Genomic DNA, 20,696 nt, shown 5'->3' with positions numbered 1-20,696 from the left:
GAGGGAAAGGGCGATACCACCCAGCATTGTGTGTTCTATCTCTCCTCAACATTTCATTTACTGTCCATCTTGCCTGTGTGTCCGCAGGCAAACGTGAAAGCATCGTGGCACTGGCGCCTTCAGAGCGTGCGGCCATCAGGACAAAGAGTGCCACCGACCAACAGCCCCCTGGTCTCGGGCCCTGAAATTCCTCTCCTGAGCAATCTGCCCTCCATCACAGCAAAAGGATGTCTTCCTGATCCCCTGAGACCCCCTCAGGACAACTGTGCCCCCTCAGCCTAAGAGCAAGTGCCCCCTATGGGAACAAACACGCGTTTGGCCCTTATGATTAAACACAGTGGACACGCCCTCAAGGGGAGAGATCTTCCATAAGGGAAGGGCCCTTGGCTGAATAAGACGACCTCCATCAAAAGCGGCTCGTAGGGACCCGTGACAAAGGGCACCTGAAGAACCCCTGGACTGATCAAGGGAGACTCACCAGCAGGCATACTTCCTGGTCTCCTGCCAAGCCAGAGGAACTTCCCTAGGACCGCAACCAAAGCTAATGGCAAGGGAGCCATTCCAATGCCCAAAATGGCGGGCCAAACACTTGCAGCAACTGGGTAACTTATCGTAGCACCTTGCACATTCGCATTCTCCCCTTCAAGGACAAGACCTTGGAGAAACCATGAGACCCAGGTCCTCCAGAACCAACGTGTCACCCACAGCCATGCAATGAGAGAACACACCCAACATCCTGGACCCTTGAACCGGCATGGGTTCTCTGGCTTGAAGCCATGCATGCTGGAGATCACAGGCTCGCAGCACCAGAAGGTGGCAGGACAAAATGACCCCTGCAGCACACATTCACTCCAGCCCTTAAACCTGTAGCGTTGCCTTGGCGGCCGACTCCCTTCTTTCTGCATGGTTGGGCCCAAAGACCTCCGGGAAGAGCTCCAAACCTCAGGGAATGCTATGCCGACCTGGTATAGCAATGACGCTGGGCTGTCCTAAGGAACACCTTAACACCCTCAACATAGGGGCAATGAGGCCACACAGGGACAAAACATCCCAACGGCTCCAAATCGGTCCCAGTGAGAAGACACCATACTGTGCCGTGAAGGCACCATTCGCTGGAACAAGGACCCGCCGTGAAGCACATTGAGAAAGGAGAGGAAAAGGTTGGGATGGTCCACGAATGTGCACCTGTATTCCTTCCCTACACGGGGCTCCAAATGCTCCTGAAGATATCCCAAAAGAGTTCCGGGAACCCTATGTCCACCGACATATCCACCCATACCGATCTATCCACCCAACAGTAAGCCTGTGGGCTTAGCCAACACTCTCCCGTGTATTTCCCGCTCGCCTTGCCTTGCTCTCTCCACCAGGATCCAAACGAATCCACCCCTCACCTAAGTAGCTTGATATCCCCTGGATTTGCCTAAGGCATTTTCCAAACTCTCCACACACAACACACAAGCAGGACACAACCCAAGGAGGTGCCATCAGCGTCGCCCAAATCCCGGGGACAGTGGCCCATTTGATTTCCCCCGACCATCAGGGCAAACCTGAACTATATCCCACCTTCCAAGCTGAACATGACATAGACGCCTGGCCTGGCCAGGACTCCTTCTCTGACCCTGAGTGCAGAGACTTCTGTTTCCTTGCGGGAACAAGGCAACGACCTGAGCTTGAGGGTGGCCTGTAGATCTCAATGGCAAGCCAGAGGAGTACCAGTGGCTCACGCTTCCTTTCGCACCCGCATGCTGTCTGCGGCAGGGGATAGCAGTTCTGGCTAGACTCAGGTGCCCAGAGACGTCAAGTTGTCCTTAGCCTTCCCACGTAGATGGACATCCCAGGCTCCTTTCCACATGGCTCTTTCTGCACGAGAAGCCCGCCACCCTCCACTTGAACAATGTTGCTGCGCATGCCCACAGTAGCAAATGCAACATGGACCTCTCCCTAATTTTCCTTTGGGAGCCACGTGCTGGACCTCAGTTAGGATGAGAAGACGGTAGGTATTGCTCATTCATTTTGTTTAGATTTCCAAGGAATGCCTTTATGGGAGTCCTCACTGATCCACGCTCCTGCTCAAAGGCTGGACGTGCAAAGTCGCGGACTGTCAGCAAGCTCAATCCTCTCAGCAGTAGGGAGCGGCCAGACTCGAGCCACGGGGCAGGAAGTGCACCCACGTCTCAGGGCATCGGAGCTCGGGTGCCCCAGGAAGAGCCCAGAATGTGACGGTGTAGTCTCGCGGCACAAGTCCCCGTGGCCAAACTTCTAGGTTTCTTCAAAGAAGTTCCGTTTACCCCCACAAGGTTTCTACCAGGAACCTTGTCGAGCCAGAGGCGATGCCCTTGGATCACACAGAAAGCTATTGGCATTGGAGATATTCCAATGCCCAAACTGGCAGGGCAAACCCTTGCAGCAACTGGGTTACTTGCCCTGGCGCCTTGTATTTTCGCCCCCAGGCCCGTCAGTGACATGACCGCGGAGAAACCTGAGACCCATTCATTTGTTCAGAGTTCCAAGCAGTGCATTTATGGGAGTCATCATCAATCCACCTGCTCAAAGGCTGCACGTTCAAATTCACAGGCTCCAGCGCGGGGCAGCCACCGATCTCAATCATGTCAGCAGTCAGGAGTGGCCAGAGGCGACCCACGGGGCTGCAAATGGAGCTAAGGATCATGGCATCAGATCTGGGGTTCCCCTGCAAGAGCCAAGAAGGTGAGGGTGTAGTCTCAGTGCACAAGTCCCCGTGGCCAAACATCTAGGTTTCTGCAAAGAAGTTCCACTCACCACCACAAGGTTCCTACGAGGATCCTCAAGGACTTCACGCCAAAACCACGCTGAGACTCTTTTGCCTTGACTTGCCTCACCTTGCCACACTCTCCTCACTTCGCCAGGTATCATGGACTATACAGAGGGCCCAATGCTGCTGCAGGTGTTTGTTCCCTGGCACTCCACCACATGCCTCAGGGTGACAGAACACAGGGATGTTTGAGAAAAGTGAACGGGCGCACAGAGGCAAAGGGTGATACCGCCCACCGATGTGCGCTATATCTCCCCTCAGCATTTCATTTGCAGTCCATCATGTCTGTGTGTCCACAGCCAAACGTGAATGCATCGTGGCACAGATGCCTTCAGAGCGCACGGGCATCAGCACAAAGAGCACGGCCGTCCATCATCCCCCCGGTATGGGCCTTGAACGTTCCTGCCTGAGCCACCTCCCCGCCGACACAGCATAAGGATGTCATCCTGAACTGCTGAGACACCCTCAGGGGAACTGGGATTACTCAGCGTAAAAGCCACTGCCCTCTGGGGAACCAAACCACTCCTGGCGCATATGCTTCCACACAATGGATTCACCCTCAAGGGGAAATGTGGTCCCTGAGATCTTCCACAAGGGAACGGCCCTTGGCCAAATGGGACGACCTCCAACAAAAGCCGCTTGTAGGGACCAGTGACAAAACGCACCAGAGAAACTCCTGGACTGAACAATGGAGATTCACCTGCAGCCAGACTTCCTGGCCTGCTGCCAAGACTGGCCACCAACACTTGGCCCACGCACAAAGCTAATGGCATCAGAATCATTCCGACGCCCAACGTGGCGGGGCAAACACTTGCAGCAATTGTGTAACTTGCAGTGGTGTCTGGTACTTTCACCCTCATCAGTGGCGTGACATTGGGGAAACCCTGAGGCCCAGGTCCTCTACAAGCAACTTGTTACCCACAGCCATGCAACGACAGAACTCAGACAACAGCCTAGACACTTGAACCGGTATGACTTCTGTAGCCTGTGGCCAGGCTCGCCGGTTACCACAGTCTTGACGCACCAGCGGGTGGCAGGAAAAATGACACCCACACCACACATCCTCTCCTGCCCTTAAACCTGCAGCTTTTCCTTGGCAGCCAACTCCCTTGTTTCTGCACGGTTGCACCCAATGACCTCCGGGTAGAGCTCCAATCCTCAGGGAACGCTATGTGGGCTGGGTATAGAATCGATGCCTGGCTGTCCTCAGGAACACCTTCACATCTTCAACACAGGGGGAACGTGGTCAGACAGGGACAAAACACCCCAAGGCCTCCAAATCGGCCCCCATGAGGAGACACCATACTGTGCCATGAAGGCAACCATTCGCTGGCACAAGAACCCGACATGAAGCAAATCGACCAGGGAGAGGAAAGAGGCGGGACAGTCCACAAATGTGCTCCCGTATTCCCTCCCTACACGTGCCTCCAGATGCTCCTGAGGGAATCCCAAATGTGTTCCGGGAACCCCATGGCCACCGTCGATCTATCCACCCACCAGTAAACCTGTGGGCTTAGCCAGCCATCTCACGTGTCTCTTTCACTCGCCTTGCCTTACTCTCTCTCCACCGGGATCCCAACGTGTCACGGCAAGATGCCAGAGCCACCCCTCACCAAAGAAGCTTGCCGTGACCAAGTTTGACTAAGGCATTTTCCAGCCCCTTCACACAGCACACACAAGCAGGACACAACCCGAGGAGGAGCCATCAGATTGGCCAAACTCCAGGAACAGTGGCCCATTTGATTTCTCCCCTCAGCAGGAGAAACCTAAACTGCATCTGGTCTCCCAAGCAGAACATGACAAAGAAGCCTGCCCTAGGCCTGGAATCCTGTTCTGACCCTGAGCCTACAGACTTCTGTTTCTTTGAGGCCACAAGGCAATGACCAGCAGGTGGGGGCAGCCTGTAGAACTCAAGTGCAGGTGGCAGGACGAGCAATGGCTCACGCTTCCTCTCCTACCTGCATGCTGAACCGTGGCAGGGGACAGCAGTCCTGGCTAGACCAAGGAACCCAGAGACGGCACGCTGTCCCAAGCCTTCCCACCTGGATTGGCATCCCAGGCTCCTTTCCCAATGGCTCTTCTCCCCAGGAGATGACCACAACCCTCAACTTGAACAACGTGGCTGTAGACACCCACGGCCGCAAATGCAACGTGAACCTCTCCCTACTTTCCTTTTGGGAGCCACGTGCTGGACCTCAGTTCCAACGAGGAGACGGTAGGGATTTCTCACTCATTTTGTTCAGATTTCCAAGGAATGCATTTGTGGGAGTCATCATCGATCCAAGCACATGCTCAAACGGTGGACATGCAAAGTTGCAGATTCCACCATGGGACGGCCAGCGAGCTGAATCATATCAGCGTACGGAAGTGGCCAGCAGAGCCGAGCCACGGGTCAGGAAATGCAGCCAGTTCTCAGGGCATCAAAGCTCGTGTTCCCCGAGAAAAGACCAGAAGGTGAGGGTGTAGCCCCGGTGCACACGTTCCCATCGCCAAACCTTTAGGTTTAGCAAAGAAGTGTCGCTTACCGCAACAAGGGTTAAAGCAGGATCCTCAAGGAATGCACGCCAACACCCCTCTGAGACTCCTTCGGCTGGCCTCGCCTTGCCACACCGTCCTCACTTCAACGGGTATCAGGGATTATACGGATGGCCCCAGGCTGCTGCTGGCATTCCTTCCCTGGCATTCCACCTGGCTCGGGGTGAGAGAACACACGCATGCTTGAGGAGGGTGCACAGGCGCACCGAGGGAAAGGGCGATACCACCCAGCATTGTGTGTTCTATCTCTCCTCAACATTTCATTTACTGTCCATCTTGCCTGTGTGTCCGCAGGCAAACGTGAAAGCATCGTGGCATTGGCGCCTTCAGAGCGTGCGGCCATCAGGACAAAGAGTGCCACCGACCAACAGCCCCCTGGTCTCGGGCCCTGAAATTCCTCTCCTGAGCAATCTGCCCTCCATCACAGCAAAAGGATGTCTTCCTGATCCCCTGAGACCCCCTCAGGACAACTGTGCCCCCTCAGCCTAAGAGCAAGTGCCCCCTATGGGAACAAACACACGTTTGGCCCTTATGATTAAACACAGTGGACACGCCCTCAAGGGGAGAGATCTTCCATAAGGGAAGGGCCCTTGGCTGAATAAGACGACCTCCATCAAAAGTGGCTCGTAGGGACCCGTGACAAAGGGCACCTGAAGAACCCCTGGACTGATCAAGGGAGACTCACCAGCAGGCATACTTCCTGGTCTCCTGCCAAGCCAGAGGAACTTCCCTAGGACCGCAACCAAAGCTAATGGCAAGGGAGCCATTCCAATGCCCAAAATGGCAGGCCAAACACTTGCAGCAACTGGGTAACTTATCATAGCACCTTGCACATTCGCATTCTTCCCTTCAAGGACAAGACCAAGGAGAAACCATGAGACCCAGGTCCTCCAGAACCAACGTGTCACCCACAGCCGTGCAATGAGAGAACGCACCCAACATCCTGGACCCTTGAACCGGCATGGCTTCTCTGGCTTGAAGCCATGCATGCTGGAGATCACAGGCTCGCAGCACCAGAAGGTGGCAGGACAAAATGACCCCTGCAGCACACATTCACTCCAGCCCTTAAACCTATAGCGTTTCCTTGGCAGCCGACTCCCTTCTTTCTGCATGGTTGGGCCCAAAGACCTCCGGGAAGAGCTCCAAACCTCAGGGAATGCTATGCCGACCTGGTATAGCAATGACGCTGGGCTGTCCTAAGGAACACCTTAACATCCTCAACATAGGGGCAATGAGGCCACACAGGGACAAAACATCCCAACGGCTCCAAATCGGTCCCAGTGAGAAGACACCATACTGTGCCGTGAAGGCACCATTCGCTGGAACAAGGACCCGCCGTGAAGCACATTGAGAAAGGAGAGGAAAAGCTTGGGATGGTCCACGAATGTGCACCTGTATTCCTTCCCTACACGGGGCTCCAAATGCTCCTGAAGATATCCCAAAAGAGTTCCGGGAAACCTATGTCCACCGACATATCCACCCATACCGATCTATCCACCCAACAGTAAGCCTGTGGGCTTAGCCAACACTCTCCCGTGTATTCCCCGCTCGCCTTGCCTTACTCTCTCCACCAGGATCCAAACGAATCCACCCCTCACCTAAGTAGCTTGATATCCCCTGGATTTGCCTAAGGCATTTTCCAAACTCTCCACACACAACACACAAGCAGGACACAACCCAAGGAGGTGCCATCAGCGTCGCCCAAATCCCGGGGACAGTGGCCCATTTGATTTCCCCCGACCATCAGGGCAAACCTGAACTATATCCCACCTTCCAAGCTGAACATGACATAGACGCCTGGCCTGGCCAGGACTCCTTCTCTGACCCTGAGTGCAGAGACTTCTGTTTCCTTGCGGGAACAAGGCAACGACCTGAGCTTGAGGGTGGCCTGTAGATCTCAATGGCAAGCCAGAGGAGTACCAGTGGCTCACGCTTCCTTTCGCACCCGCATGCTGTCTGCGGCCGGGGATAGCAGTTCTGGCTAGACTCAGGTGCCCAGAGACGTCAAGTTGTCCTTAGCCTTCCCACGTAGATGGACATCCCAGGCTCCTTTCCACATGGCTCTTTCTGCACGAGAAGCCCGCCACCCTCCACTTGAACAATGTTGCTGCGCACGCCCACAGTAGCAAATGCAACATGGACCTCTCCCTAATTTTCCTTTGGGAGCCACGTGCTGGACCTCAGTTAGGATGAGAAGACGGTAGGTATTGCTCATTCATTCTGTTTAGATTTCCAAGGAATGCATTTATGGGAGTCCTCACTGATCCACGCTCCTGCTCAAAGGCTGGACGTGCAAAGTCGCGGACTGTCAGCAAGCTCAATCCTCTCAGCAGTAGGGAGCGGCCAGACTCGAGCCACGGGGCAGGAAGTGCACCCACGTCTCAGGGCATCGGAGCTCGGGTGCCCCAGGAAAAGCCCAGAATGTGATGGTGTAGTCTCGCGGCACAAGTCCCCGTGGCCAAACTTCTAGGTTTCTTCAAAGAAGTTCCGTTTACCCCCACAAGGTTTCTACCAGGAACCTTGTCGAGCCAGAGGCGATGCCCTTGGATCACACAGAAAGCTATTGGCATTGGAGATATTCCAATGCCCAAACTGGCAGGGCAAACCCTTGCAGCAACTGGGTTACTTGCCCTGGCGCCTTGTATTTTCGCCCCCAGGCCCGTCAGTGACATGACCGCGGAGAAACCTGAGACCCATTCATTTGTTCAGAGTTCCAAGCAGTGCATTTATGGGAGTCATCATCAATCCACCTGCTCAAAGGCTGCACGTTCAAATTCACAGGCTCCAGCGCGGGGCAGCCACCGATCTCAATCATGTCAGCAGTCAGGAGTGGCCAGAGGCGACCCACGGGGCTGCAAATGGAGCTAAGGATCATGGCATCAGATCTGGGGTTCCCCTGCAAGAGCCAAGAAGATGAGGGTGTAGTCTCAGTGCACAAGTCCCCGTGGCCAAACATCTAGGTTTCTGCAAAGAAGTTCCACTCACCACCACAAGGTTCCTACGAGGACCCTCAAGGACTTCACGCCAAAACCACGCTGAGACTCTTTTGCCTTGACTTGCCTCACCTTGCCACACTCTCCTCACTTCGCCAGGTATCATGGACTATACAGAGGGCCCAATGCTGCTGCAGGTGTTTGTTCCCTGGCACTCCACCACATGCCTCAGGGTGACAGAACACAGGGATGTTTGAGAAAAGTGAACGGGCGCACAGAGGCAAAGGGTGATACCGCCCACCGATGTGCGCTATATCTCCCCTCAGCATTTCATTTGCAGTCCATCATGTCTGTGTGTCCACAGCCAAACGTGAATGCATCGTGGCACAGATGCCTTCAGAGCGCACGGGCATCAGCACAAAGAGCACGGCCGTCCATCATCCCCCCGGTATGGGCCTTGAACGTTCCTGCCTGAGCCACCTCCCCGCCGACACAGCATAAGGATGTCATCCTGAACGGCTGAGACACCCTCAGGGGAACTGGGATTACTCAGCGTAAAAGCCACTGCCCTCTGGGGAACCAAACCACTCCTGGCGCATACGCTTCCACACAATGGATTCACCCTCAATGGGAAATGTGGTCCCTGAGATCTTCCACAAGGGAACGGCCCTTGGCCAAATGGGACGACCTCCAACAAAAGCCGCTTGTAGGGACCAGTGACAAAACGCACCAGAGAAACTCCTGGACTGAACAATGGAGATTCACCTGCAGCCAGACTTCCTGGCCTGCTGCCAAGACTGGCCACCAACACTTGGCCCACGCACAAAGCTAATGGCATCAGAATCATTCCGACGCCCAACGTGGCGGGGCAAACACTTGCAGCAATTGTGTAACTTGCAGTGGTGTCTGGTACTTTCACCCTCATCAGTGGCGTGACATTGGGGAAACCCTGAGGCCCAGGTCCTCTACAAGCAACTTGTTACCCACAGCCATGCAACGACAGAACTCAGACAACAGCCTAGACACTTGAACCGGTATGACTTCTGTAGCCTGTGGCCAGGCTCGCCGGTTACCACAGTCTCGACGCACCAGCGGGTGGCAGGAAAAATGACACCCACACCACACATCCTCTCCTGCCCTTAAACCTGCAGCTTTTCCTTGGCAGCCAACTCCCTTGTTTCTGCACGGTTGCACCCAATGACCTCCGGGTAGAGCTCCAATCCTCAGGGAACGCTATGTGGGCTGGGTATAGAATCGATGCCTGGCTGTCCTCAGGAACACCTTCACATCTTCAACACAGGGGGAACGTGGTCAGACAGGGACAAAACACCCCAAGGCCTCCAAATCGGCCCCCATGAGGAGACACCATACTGTGCCATGAAGGCAACCATTCGCTGGCACAAGAACCCGACATGAAGCAAATCGACCAGGGAGAGGAAAGAGGCGGGACAGTCCACAAATGTGCTCCCGTATTCCCTCCCTACACGTGCCTCCAGATGCTCCTGAGGGAATCCCAAATGTGTTCCGGGAACCCCATGGCCACCGTCGATCTATCCACCCACCAGTAAACCTGTGGGCTTAGCCAGCCATCTCACGTGTCTCTTTCACTCGCCTTGCCTTACTCTCTCTCCACCGGGATCCCAACGTGTCACGGCAAGATGCCAGAGCCACCCCTCACCAAAGAAGCTTGCCGTGACCAAGTTTGACTAAGGCATTTTCCAGCCCCTTCACACAGCACACACAAGCAGGACACAACCCGAGGAGGAGCCATCAGATTGGCCAAACTCCCAGGAACAGTGGCCCATTTGATTTCTCCCCTCAGCAGGAGAAACCTAAACTGCATCTGGTCTCCCAAGCAGAACATGACAAAGAAGCCTGCCCTAGGCCTGGAATCCTGTTCTGACCCTGAGCCTACAGACTTCTGTTTCTTTGAGGCCACAAGGCAATGACCAGCAGGTGGGGGCAGCCTGTAGAACTCAAGTGCAGGTGGCAGGACGAGCAATGGCTCACGCTTCCTCTCCTACCTGCATGCTGAACCGTGGCAGGGGACAGCAGTCCTGGCTAGACCAAGGAACCCAGAGACGGCACGCTGTCCCAAGCCTTCCCACCTGGATTGGCATCCCAGGCTCCTTTCCCAATGGCTCTTCTCCCCAGGAGATGACCACAACCCTCAACTTGAACAACGTGGCTGTAGACACCCACGGCCGCAAATGCAACGTGAACCTCTCCCTACTTTCCTTTTGGGAGCCACGTGCTGGACCTCAGTTCCAACGAGGAGACGATAGGGATTTCTCACTCATTTTGTTCAGATTTCCAAGGAATGCATTTGTGGGAGTCATCATCGATCCAAGCACATGCTCAAACGGTGGACATGCAAAGTTGCAGATTCCACCATGGGACGGCCAGCGAGCTGAATCATATCAGCGTACGGAAGTGGCCAGAGCCGAGCCACGGGTCAGGAAATGCAGCCAGTTCTCAGGGCATCAAAGCTCGTGTTCCCCGAGAAAAGACCAGAAGGTGAGGGTGTAGCCCCGGTGCACACGTTCCCATCGCCAAACCTTTAGGTTTAGCAAAGAAGTGTCGCTTACCGCAACAAGGGTTAAAGCAGGATCCTCAAGGAATGCACGCCAACACCCCTCTGAGACTCCTTCGGCTGGCCTCGCCTTGCCACACCGTCCTCACTTCAACGGGTATCAGGGATTATACGGATGGCCCCAGGCTGCTGCTGGCATTCCTTCCCTGGCATTCCACCTGGCTTGGGGTGAGAGAACACACGCATGCTTGAGGAGGGTGCACAGGCGCACCGAGGGAAAGGGCGATACCACCCAGCATTGTGTGTTCTATCTCTCCTCAACATTTCATTTACTGTCCATCTTGCCTGTGTGTCCGCAGGCAAACGTGAAAGCATCGTGGCACTGGCGCCTTCAGAGCGTGCGGCCATCAGGACAAAGAGTGCCACCGACCAACAGCCCCCTGGTCTCGGGCCCTGAAATTCCTCTCCTGAGCAATCTGCCCTCCATCACAGCAAAAGGATGTCTTCCTGATCCCCTGAGACCCCCTCAGGACAACTGTGCCCCCTCAGCCTAAGAGCAAGTGCCCCCTATGGGAACAAACACGCGTTTGGCCCTTATGATTAAACACAGTGGACACGCCCTCAAGGGGAGAGATCTTCCATAAGGGAAGGGCCCTTGGCTGAATAAGACGACCTCCATCAAAAGCGGCTCGTAGGGACCCGTGACAAAGGGCACCTGAAGAACCCCTGGACTGATCAAGGGAGACTCACCAGCAGGCATACTTCCTGGTCTCCTGCCAAGCCAGAGGAACTTCCCTAGGACCGCAACCAAAGCTAATGGCAAGGGAGCCATTCCAATGCCCAAAATGGCGGGCCAAACACTTGCAGCAACTGGGTAACTTATCGTAGCACCTTGCACATTCGCATTCTCCCCTTCAAGGACAAGACCTTGGAGAAACCATGAGACCCAGGTCCTCCAGAACCAACGTGTCACCCACAGCCATGCAATGAGAGAACACACCCAACATCCTGGACCCTTGAACCGGCATGGGTTCTCTGGCTTGAAGCCATGCATGCTGGAGATCACAGGCTCGCAGCACCAGAAGGTGGCAGGACAAAATGACCCCTGCAGCACACATTCACTCCAGCCCTTAAACCTGTAGCGTTGCCTTGGCGGCCGACTCCCTTCTTTCTGCATGGTTGGGCCCAAAGACCTCCGGGAAGAGCTCCAAACCTCAGGGAATGCTATGCCGACCTGGTATAGCAATGACGCTGGGCTGTCCTAAGGAACACCTTAACACCCTCAACATAGGGGCAATGAGGCCACACAGGGACAAAACATCCCAACGGCTCCAAATCGGTCCCAGTGAGAAGACACCATACTGTGCCGTGAAGGCACCATTCGCTGGAACAAGGACCCGCCGTGAAGCACATTGAGAAAGGAGAGGAAAAGGTTGGGATGGTCCACGAATGTGCACCTGTATTCCTTCCCTACACGGGGCTCCAAATGCTCCTGAAGATATCCCAAAAGAGTTCCGGGAACCCTATGTCCACCGACATATCCACCCATACCGATCTATCCACCCAACAGTAAGCCTGTGGGCTTAGCCAACACTCTCCCGTGTATTTCCCGCTCGCCTTGCCTTGCTCTCTCCACCAGGATCCAAACGAATCCACCCCTCACCTAAGTAGCTTGATATCCCCTGGATTTGCCTAAGGCATTTTCCAAACTCTCCACACACAACACACAAGCAGGACACAACCCAAGGAGGTGCCATCAGCGTCGCCCAAATCCCGGGGACAGTGGCCCATTTGATTTCCCCCGACCATCAGGGCAAACCTGAACTATATCCCACCTTCCAAGCTGAACATGACATAGACGCCTGGCCTGGCCAGGACTCCTTCTCTGACCCTGAGTGCAGAGACTTCTGTTTCCTTGCGGGAACAAGGCAACGACCTGAGCTTGAGGGTGGCCTGTAGATCTCAATGGCAAGCCAGAGGAGTACCAGTGGCTCACGCTTCCTTTCGCACCCGCATGCTGTCTGCGGCAGGGGATAGCAGTTCTGGCTAGACTCAGGTGCCCAGAGACGTCAAGTTGTCCTTAGCCTTCCCACGTAGATGGACATCCCAGGCTCCTTTCCACATGGCTCTTTCTGCACGAGAAGCCCGCCACCCTCCACTTGAACAATGTTGCTGCGCATGCCCACAGTAGCAAATGCAACATGGACCTCTCCCTAATTTTCCTTTGGGAGCCACGTGCTGGACCTCAGTTAGGATGAGAAGACGGTAGGTATTGCTCATTCATTTTGTTTAGATTTCCAAGGAATGCCTTTATGGGAGTCCTCACTGATCCACGCTCCTGCTCAAAGGCTGGACGTGCAAAGTCGCGGACTGTCAGCAAGCTCAATCCTCTCAGCAGTAGGGAGCGGCCAGACTCGAGCCACGGGGCAGGAAGTGCACCCACGTCTCAGGGCATCGGAGCTCGGGTGCCCCAGGAAGAGCCCAGAATGTGACGGTGTAGTCTCGCGGCACAAGTCCCCGTGGCCAAACTTCTAGGTTTCTTCAAAGAAGTTCCGTTTACCCCCACAAGGTTTCTACCAGGAACCTTGTCGAGCCAGAGGCGATGCCCTTGGATCACACAGAAAGCTATTGGCATTGGAGATATTCCAATGCCCAAACTGGCAGGGCAAACCCTTGCAGCAACTGGGTTACTTGCCCTGGCGCCTTGTATTTTCGCCCCCAGGCCCGTCAGTGACATGGCCGCGGAGAAACCTGAGACCCATTCATTTGTTCAGAGTTCCAAGCAGTGCATTTATGGGAGTCATCATCAATCCACCTGCTCAAAGGCTGCACGTTCAAAGTCACAGGCTCCAGCGCGGGGCAGCCACCGATCTCAATCATGTCAGCAGTCAGGAGTGGCCAGAGGCGACCCACGGGGCTGCAAATGGAGCTAAGGATCATGGCATCAGATCTGGGGTTCCCCTGCAAGAGCCAAGAAGGTGAGGGTGTAGTCTCAGTGCACAAGTCCCCGTGGCCAAACATCTAGGTTTCTGCAAAGAAGTTCCACTCACCACCACAAGGTTCCTACGAGGATCCTCAAGGACTTCACGCCAAAACCACGCTGAGACTCTTTTGCCTTGACTTGCCTCACCTTGCCACACTCTCCTCACTTCGCCAGGTATCATGGACTATACAGAGGGCCCAATGCTGCTGCAGGTGTTTGTTCCCTGGCACTCCACCACATGCCTCAGGGTGACAGAACACAGGGATGTTTGAGAAAAGTGAACGGGCGCACAGAGGCAAAGGGTGATACCGCCCACCGATGTGCGCTATATCTCCCCTCAGCATTTCATTTGCAGTCCATCATGTCTGTGTGTCCACAGCCAAACGTGAATGCATCGTGGCACAGATGCCTTCAGAGCGCACGGGCATCAGCACAAAGAGCACGGCCGTCCATCATCCCCCCGGTATGGGCCTTGAACGTTCCTGCCTGAGCCACCTCCCCGCCGACACAGCATAAGGATGTCATCCTGAACTGCTGAGACACCCTCAGGGGAACTGGGATTACTCAGCGTAAAAGCCACTGCCCTCTGGGGAACCAAACCACTCCTGGCGCATATGCTTCCACACAATGGATTCACCCTCAAGGGGAAATGTGGTCCCTGAGATCTTCCACAAGGGAACGGCCCTTGGCCAAATGGGACGACCTCCAACAAAAGCCGCTTGTAGGGACCAGTGACAAAACGCACCAGAGAAACTCCTGGACTGAACAATGGAGATTCACCTGCAGCCAGACTTCCTGGCCTGCTGCCAAGACTGGCCACCAACACTTGGCCCACGCACAAAGCTAATGGCATCAGAATCATTCCGACGCCCAACGTGGCGGGGCAAACACTTGCAGCAATTGTGTAACTTGCAGTGGTGTCTGGTACTTTCACCCTCATCAGTGGCGTGACATTGGGGAAACCCTGAGGCCCAGGTCCTCTACAAGCAACTTGTTACCCACAGCCATGCAACGACAGAACTCAGACAACAGCCTAGACACTTGAACCGGTATGACTTCTGTAGCCTGTGGCCAGGCTCGCCGGTTACCACAGTCTCGACGCACCAGCGGGTGGCAGGAAAAATGACACCCACACCACACATCCTCTCCTGCCCTTAAACCTGCAGCTTTTCCTTGGCAGCCAACTCCCTTGTTTCTGCACGGTTGCACCCAATGACCTCCGGGTAGAGCTCCAATCCTCAGGGAACGCTATGTGGGCTGGGTATAGAATCGATGCCTGGCTGTCCTCAGGAACACCTTCACATCTTCAACACAGGGGGAACGTGGTCAGACAGGGACAAAACACCCCAAGGCCTCCAAATCGGCCCCCATGAGGAGACACCATACTGTGCCATGAAGGCAACCATTCGCTGGCACAAGAACCCGACATGAAGCAAATCGACCAGGGAGAGGAAAGAGGCGGGACAGTCCACAAATGTGCTCCCGTATTCCCTCCCTACACGTGCCTCCAGATGCTCCTGAGGGAATCCCAAATGTGTTCCGGGAACCCCATGGCCACCGTCGATCTATCCACCCACCAGTAAACCTGTGGGCTTAGCCAGCCATCTCACGTGTCTCTTTCACTCGCCTTGCCTTACTCTCTCTCCACCGGGATCCCAACGTGTCACGGCAAGATGCCAGAGCCACCCCTCACCAAAGAAGCTTGCCGTGACCAAGTTTGACTAAGGCATTTTCCAGCCCCTTCACACAGCACACACAAGCAGGACACAACCCGAGGAGGAGCCATCAGATTGGCCAAACTCCAGGAACAGTGGCCCATTTGATTTCTCCCCTCAGCAGGAGAAACCTAAACTGCATCTGGTCTCCCAAGCAGAACATGACAAAGAAGCCTGCCCTAGGCCTGGAATCCTGTTCTGACCCTGAGCCTACAGACTTCTGTTTCTTTGAGGCCACAAGGCAATGACCAGCAGGTGGGGGCAGCCTGTAGAACTCAAGTGCAGGTGGCAGGACGAGCAATGGCTCACGCTTCCTCTCCTACCTGCATGCTGAACCGTGGCAGGGGACAGCAGTCCTGGCTAGACCAAGGAACCCAGAGACGGCACGCTGTCCCAAGCCTTCCCACCTGGATTGGCATCCCAGGCTCCTTTCCCAATGGCTCTTCTCCCCAGGAGATGACCACAACCCTCAACTTGAACAACGTGGCTGTAGACACCCACGGCCGCAAATGCAACGTGAACCTCTCCCTACTTTCCTTTTGGGAGCCACGTGCTGGACCTCAGTTCCAACGAGGAGACGGTAGGGATTTCTCACTCATTTTGTTCAGATTTCCAAGGAATGCATTTGTGGGAGTCATCATCGATCCAAGCACATGCTCAAACGGTGGACATGCAAAGTTGCAGATTCCACCATGGGACGGCCAGCGAGCTGAATCATATCAGCGTACGGAAGTGGCCAGCAGAGCCGAGCCACGGGTCAGGAAATGCAGCCAGTTCTCAGGGCATCAAAGCTCGTGTTCCCCGAGAAAAGACCAGAAGGTGAGGGTGTAGCCCCGGTGCACACGTTCCCATCGCCAAACCTTTAGGTTTAGCAAAGAAGTGTCGCTTACCGCAACAAGGGTTAAAGCAGGATCCTCAAGGAATGCACGCCAACACCCCTCTGAGACTCCTTCGGCTGGCCTCGCCTTGCCACACCGTCCTCACTTCAACGGGTATCAGGGATTATACGGATGGCCCCAGGCTGCTGCTGGCATTCCTTCCCTGGCATTCCACCTGGCTCGGGGTGAGAGAACACACGCATGCTTGAGGAGGGTGCACAGGCGCACCGAGGGAAAGGGCGATACCACCCAGCATTGTGTGTTCTATCTCTCCTCAACATTTCATTTACTGTCCATCTTGCCTGTGTGTCCGCAGGCAAACGTGAAAGCATCGTGGCATTGGCGCCTTCAGAGCGTGCGGCCATCAGGACAAAGAGTGCCACCGACCAACAGCCCCCTGGTCTCGGGCCCTGAAATTCCTCTCCTGAGCAATCTGCCCTCCATCACAGCAAAAGGATGTCTTCCTGATCCCCTGAGACCCCCTCAGGACAACTGTGCCCCCTCAGCCTAAGAGCAAGTGCCCCCTATGGGAACAAACACACGTTTGGCCCTTATGATTAAACACAGTGGACACGCCCTCAAGGGGAGAGATCTTCCATAAGGGAAGGGCCCTTGGCTGAATAAGACGACCTCCATCAAAAGTGGCTCGTAGGGACCCGTGACAAAGGGCACCTGAAGAACCCCTGGACTGATCAAGGGAGACTCACCAGCAGGCATACTTCCTGGTCTCCTGCCAAGCCAGAGGAACTTCCCTAGGACCGCAACCAAAGCTAATGGCAAGGGAGCCATTCCAATGCCCAAAATGGCGGGCCAAACACTTGCAGCAACTGGGTAACTTATCATAGCACCTTGCACATTCGCATTCTTCCCTTCAAGGACAAGACCAAGGAGAAACCATGAGACCCAGGTCCTCCAGAACCAACGTGTCACCCACAGCCGTGCAATGAGAGAACGCACCCAACATCCTGGACCCTTGAACCGGCATGGCTTCTCTGGCTTGAAGCCATGCATGCTGGAGATCACAGGCTCGCAGCACCAGAAGGTGGCAGGACAAAATGACCCCTGCAGCACACATTCACTCCAGCCCTTAAACCTATAGCGTTTCCTTGGCAGCCGAATCCCTTCTTTCTGCATGGTTGGGCCCAAAGACCTCCGGGAAGAGCTCCAAACCTCAGGGAATGCTATGCCGACCTGGTATAGCAATGACGCTGGGCTGTCCTAAGGAACACCTTAACATCCTCAACATAGGGGCAATGAGGCCACACAGGGACAAAACATCCCAACGGCTCCAAATCGGTCCCAGTGAGAAGACACCATACTGTGCCGTGAAGGCACCATTCGCTGGAACAAGGACCCGCCGTGAAGCACATTGAGAAAGGAGAGGAAAAGCTTGGGATGGTCCACGAATGTGCACCTGTATTCCTTCCCTACACGGGGCTCCAAATGCTCCTGAAGATATCCCAAAAGAGTTCCGGGAAACCTATGTCCACCGACATATCCACCCATACCGATCTATCCACCCAACAGTAAGCCTGTGGGCTTAGCCAACACTCTCCCGTGTATTCCCCGCTCGCCTTGCCTTACTCTCTCCACCAGGATCCAAACGAATCCACCCCTCACCTAAGTAGCTTGATATCCCCTGGATTTGCCTAAGGCATTTTCCAAACTCTCCACACACAACACACAAGCAGGACACAACCCAAGGAGGTGCCATCAGCGTCGCCCAAATCCCGGGGACAGTGGCCCATTTGATTTCCCCCGACCATCAGGGCAAACCTGAACTATATCCCACCTTCCAAGCTGAACATGACATAGACGCCTGGCCTGGCCAGGACTCCTTCTCTGACCCTGAGTGCAGAGACTTCTGTTTCCTTGCGGGAACAAGGCAACGACCTGAGCTTGAGGGTGGCCTGTAGATCTCAATGGCAAGCCAGAGGAGTACCAGTGGCTCACGCTTCCTTTCGCACCCGCATGCTGTCTGCGGCCGGGGATAGCAGTTCTGGCTAGACTCAGGTGCCCAGAGACGTCAAGTTGTCCTTAGCCTTCCCACGTAGATGGACATCCCAGGCTCCTTTCCACATGGCTCTTTCTGCACGAGAAGCCCGCCACCCTCCACTTGAACAATGTTGCTGCGCACGCCCACAGTAGCAAATGCAACATGGACCTCTCCCTAATTTTCCTTTGGGAGCCACGTGCTGGACCTCAGTTAGGATGAGAAGACGGTAGGTATTGCTCATTCATTCTGTTTAGATTTCCAAGGAATGCATTTATGGGAGTCCTCACTGATCCACGCTCCTGCTCAAAGGCTGGACGTGCAAAGTCGCGGACTGTCAGCAAGCTCAATCCTCTCAGCAGTAGGGAGCGGCCAGACTCGAGCCACGGGGCAGGAAGTGCACCCACGTCTCAGGGCATCGGAGCTCGGGTGCCCCAGGAAAAGCCCAGAATGTGATGGTGTAGTCTCGCGGCACAAGTCCCCGTGGCCAAACTTCTAGGTTTCTTCAAAGAAGTTCCGTTTACCCCCACAAGGTTTCTACCAGGAACCTTGTCGAGCCAGAGGCGATGCCCTTGGATCACACAGAAAGCTATTGGCATTGGAGATATTCCAATGCCCAAACTGGCAGGGCAAACCCTTGCAGCAACTGGGTTACTTGCCCTGGCGCCTTGTATTTTCGCCCCCAGGCCCGTCAGTGACATGACCGCGGAGAAACCTGAGACCCATTCATTTGTTCAGAGTTCCAAGCAGTGCATTTATGGGAGTCATCATCAATCCACCTGCTCAAAGGCTGCACGTTCAAATTCACAGGCTCCAGCGCGGGGCAGCCACCGATCTCAATCATGTCAGCAGTCAGGAGTGGCCAGAGGCGACCCACGGGGCTGCAAATGGAGCTAAGGATCATGGCATCAGATCTGGGGTTCCCCTGCAAGAGCCAAGAAGATGAGGGTGTAGTCTCAGTGCACAAGTCCCCGTGGCCAAACATCTAGGTTTCTGCAAAGAAGTTCCACTCACCACCACAAGGTTCCTACGAGGACCCTCAAGGACTTCACGCCAAAACCACGCTGAGACTCTTTTGCCTTGACTTGCCTCACCTTGCCACACTCTCCTCACTTCGCCAGGTATCATGGACTATACAGAGGGCCCAATGCTGCTGCAGGTGTTTGTTCCCTGGCACTCCACCACATGCCTCAGGGTGACAGAACACAGGGATGTTTGAGAAAAGTGAACGGGCGCACAGAGGCAAAGGGTGATACCGCCCACCGATGTGCGCTATATCTCCCCTCAGCATTTCATTTGCAGTCCATCATGTCTGTGTGTCCACAGCCAAACGTGAATGCATCGTGGCACAGATGCCTTCAGAGCGCACGGGCATCAGCACAAAGAGCACGGCCGTCCATCATCCCCCCGGTATGGGCCTTGAACGTTCCTGCCTGAGCCACCTCCCCGCCGACACAGCATAAGGATGTCATCCTGAACGGCTGAGACACCCTCAGGGGAACTGGGATTACTCAGCGTAAAAGCCACTGCCCTCTGGGGAACCAAACCACTCCTGGCGCATACGCTTCCACACAATGGATTCACCCTCAATGGGAAATGTGGTCCCTGAGATCTTCCACAAGGGAACGGCCCTTGGCCAAATGGGACGACCTCCAACAAAAGCCGCTTGTAGGGACCAGTGACAAAACGCACCAGAGAAACTCCTGGACTGAACAATGGAGATTCACCTGCAGCCAGACTTCCTGGCCTGCTGCCAAGACTTGCCACCAACACTTGGCCCACGCACAAAGCTAATGGCATCAGAATCATTCCGACGCCCAACGTGGCGGGGCAAACACTTGCAGCAATTGTGTAACTTGCAGTGGTGTCTGGTACTTTCACCCTCATCAGTGGCGTGACATTGGGGAAACCCTGAGGCCCAGGTCCTCTACAAGCAACTTGTTACCCACAGCCATGCAACGACAGAACTCAGACAACAGCCTAGACACTTGAACCGGTATGACTTCTGTAGCCTGTGGCCAGGCTCGCCGGTTACCACAGTCTCGACGCACCAGCGGGTGGCAGGAAAAATGACACCCACACCACACATCCTCTCCTGCCCTTAAACCTGCAGCTTTTCCTTGGCAGCCAACTCCCTTGTTTCTGCACGGTTGCACCCAATGACCTCCGGGTAGAGCTCCAATCCTCAGGGAACGCTATGTGGGCTGGGTATAGAATCGATGCCTGGCTGTCCTCAGGAACACCTTCACATCTTCAACACAGGGGGAACGTGGTCAGACAGGGACAAAACACCCCAAGGCCTCCAAATCGGCCCCCATGAGGAGACACCATACTG

The 20,696-nt window shown here is 55.0% G+C and overlaps 11 non-coding genes across 11 annotated transcripts; all 11 read right to left on the bottom strand.

The window, feature by feature from the left end:
• Positions 1-1,968: 1,968 nt before the first annotated feature.
• Positions 1,969-2,060, bottom strand: LOC132360889 (small nucleolar RNA SNORD116). The gene has a single exon (XR_009501209.1). It is a non-coding gene; the product is annotated as a small nucleolar RNA SNORD116 (small nucleolar RNA).
• A 389-nt stretch (positions 2,061-2,449) lies between these two features.
• LOC132361299 (small nucleolar RNA SNORD116) lies at positions 2,450-2,541 on the bottom strand. Its single transcript, XR_009501603.1, has one exon. It is a non-coding gene; the product is annotated as a small nucleolar RNA SNORD116 (small nucleolar RNA).
• A 2,440-nt stretch (positions 2,542-4,981) lies between these two features.
• Positions 4,982-5,073, bottom strand: LOC132361582 (small nucleolar RNA SNORD116). Its single transcript, XR_009501858.1, has one exon. It is a non-coding gene; the product is annotated as a small nucleolar RNA SNORD116 (small nucleolar RNA).
• Positions 5,074-7,501: 2,428 nt separating this feature from the next.
• LOC132360985 (small nucleolar RNA SNORD116) lies at positions 7,502-7,593 on the bottom strand. Its single transcript, XR_009501302.1, has one exon. It is a non-coding gene; the product is annotated as a small nucleolar RNA SNORD116 (small nucleolar RNA).
• A 389-nt stretch (positions 7,594-7,982) lies between these two features.
• Positions 7,983-8,074, bottom strand: LOC132361298 (small nucleolar RNA SNORD116). The gene has a single exon (XR_009501602.1). It is a non-coding gene; the product is annotated as a small nucleolar RNA SNORD116 (small nucleolar RNA).
• A 2,441-nt stretch (positions 8,075-10,515) lies between these two features.
• On the bottom strand, positions 10,516-10,607 carry LOC132361643 (small nucleolar RNA SNORD116). The gene has a single exon (XR_009501917.1). It is a non-coding gene; the product is annotated as a small nucleolar RNA SNORD116 (small nucleolar RNA).
• A 2,425-nt stretch (positions 10,608-13,032) lies between these two features.
• LOC132360887 (small nucleolar RNA SNORD116) lies at positions 13,033-13,124 on the bottom strand. Its single transcript, XR_009501207.1, has one exon. It is a non-coding gene; the product is annotated as a small nucleolar RNA SNORD116 (small nucleolar RNA).
• A 389-nt stretch (positions 13,125-13,513) lies between these two features.
• Positions 13,514-13,605, bottom strand: LOC132361359 (small nucleolar RNA SNORD116). Its single transcript, XR_009501662.1, has one exon. It is a non-coding gene; the product is annotated as a small nucleolar RNA SNORD116 (small nucleolar RNA).
• A 2,440-nt stretch (positions 13,606-16,045) lies between these two features.
• LOC132361581 (small nucleolar RNA SNORD116) lies at positions 16,046-16,137 on the bottom strand. Its single transcript, XR_009501857.1, has one exon. It is a non-coding gene; the product is annotated as a small nucleolar RNA SNORD116 (small nucleolar RNA).
• Positions 16,138-18,565: 2,428 nt separating this feature from the next.
• On the bottom strand, positions 18,566-18,657 carry LOC132360984 (small nucleolar RNA SNORD116). The gene has a single exon (XR_009501301.1). It is a non-coding gene; the product is annotated as a small nucleolar RNA SNORD116 (small nucleolar RNA).
• A 389-nt stretch (positions 18,658-19,046) lies between these two features.
• LOC132361297 (small nucleolar RNA SNORD116) lies at positions 19,047-19,138 on the bottom strand. Its single transcript, XR_009501601.1, has one exon. It is a non-coding gene; the product is annotated as a small nucleolar RNA SNORD116 (small nucleolar RNA).
• Between the last annotated feature and the right edge of the window lie 1,558 nt (positions 19,139-20,696).

The sequence above is a fragment of the Balaenoptera ricei genome, chromosome 2 (assembly GCF_028023285.1).
Source record: "Balaenoptera ricei isolate mBalRic1 chromosome 2, mBalRic1.hap2, whole genome shotgun sequence".
Taxonomy (NCBI): domain Eukaryota; kingdom Metazoa; phylum Chordata; class Mammalia; order Artiodactyla; family Balaenopteridae; genus Balaenoptera; species Balaenoptera ricei.
Note: the sequence above shows the minus strand (reverse complement) of the source record. Positions and strands in the feature narration are given on the sequence as shown.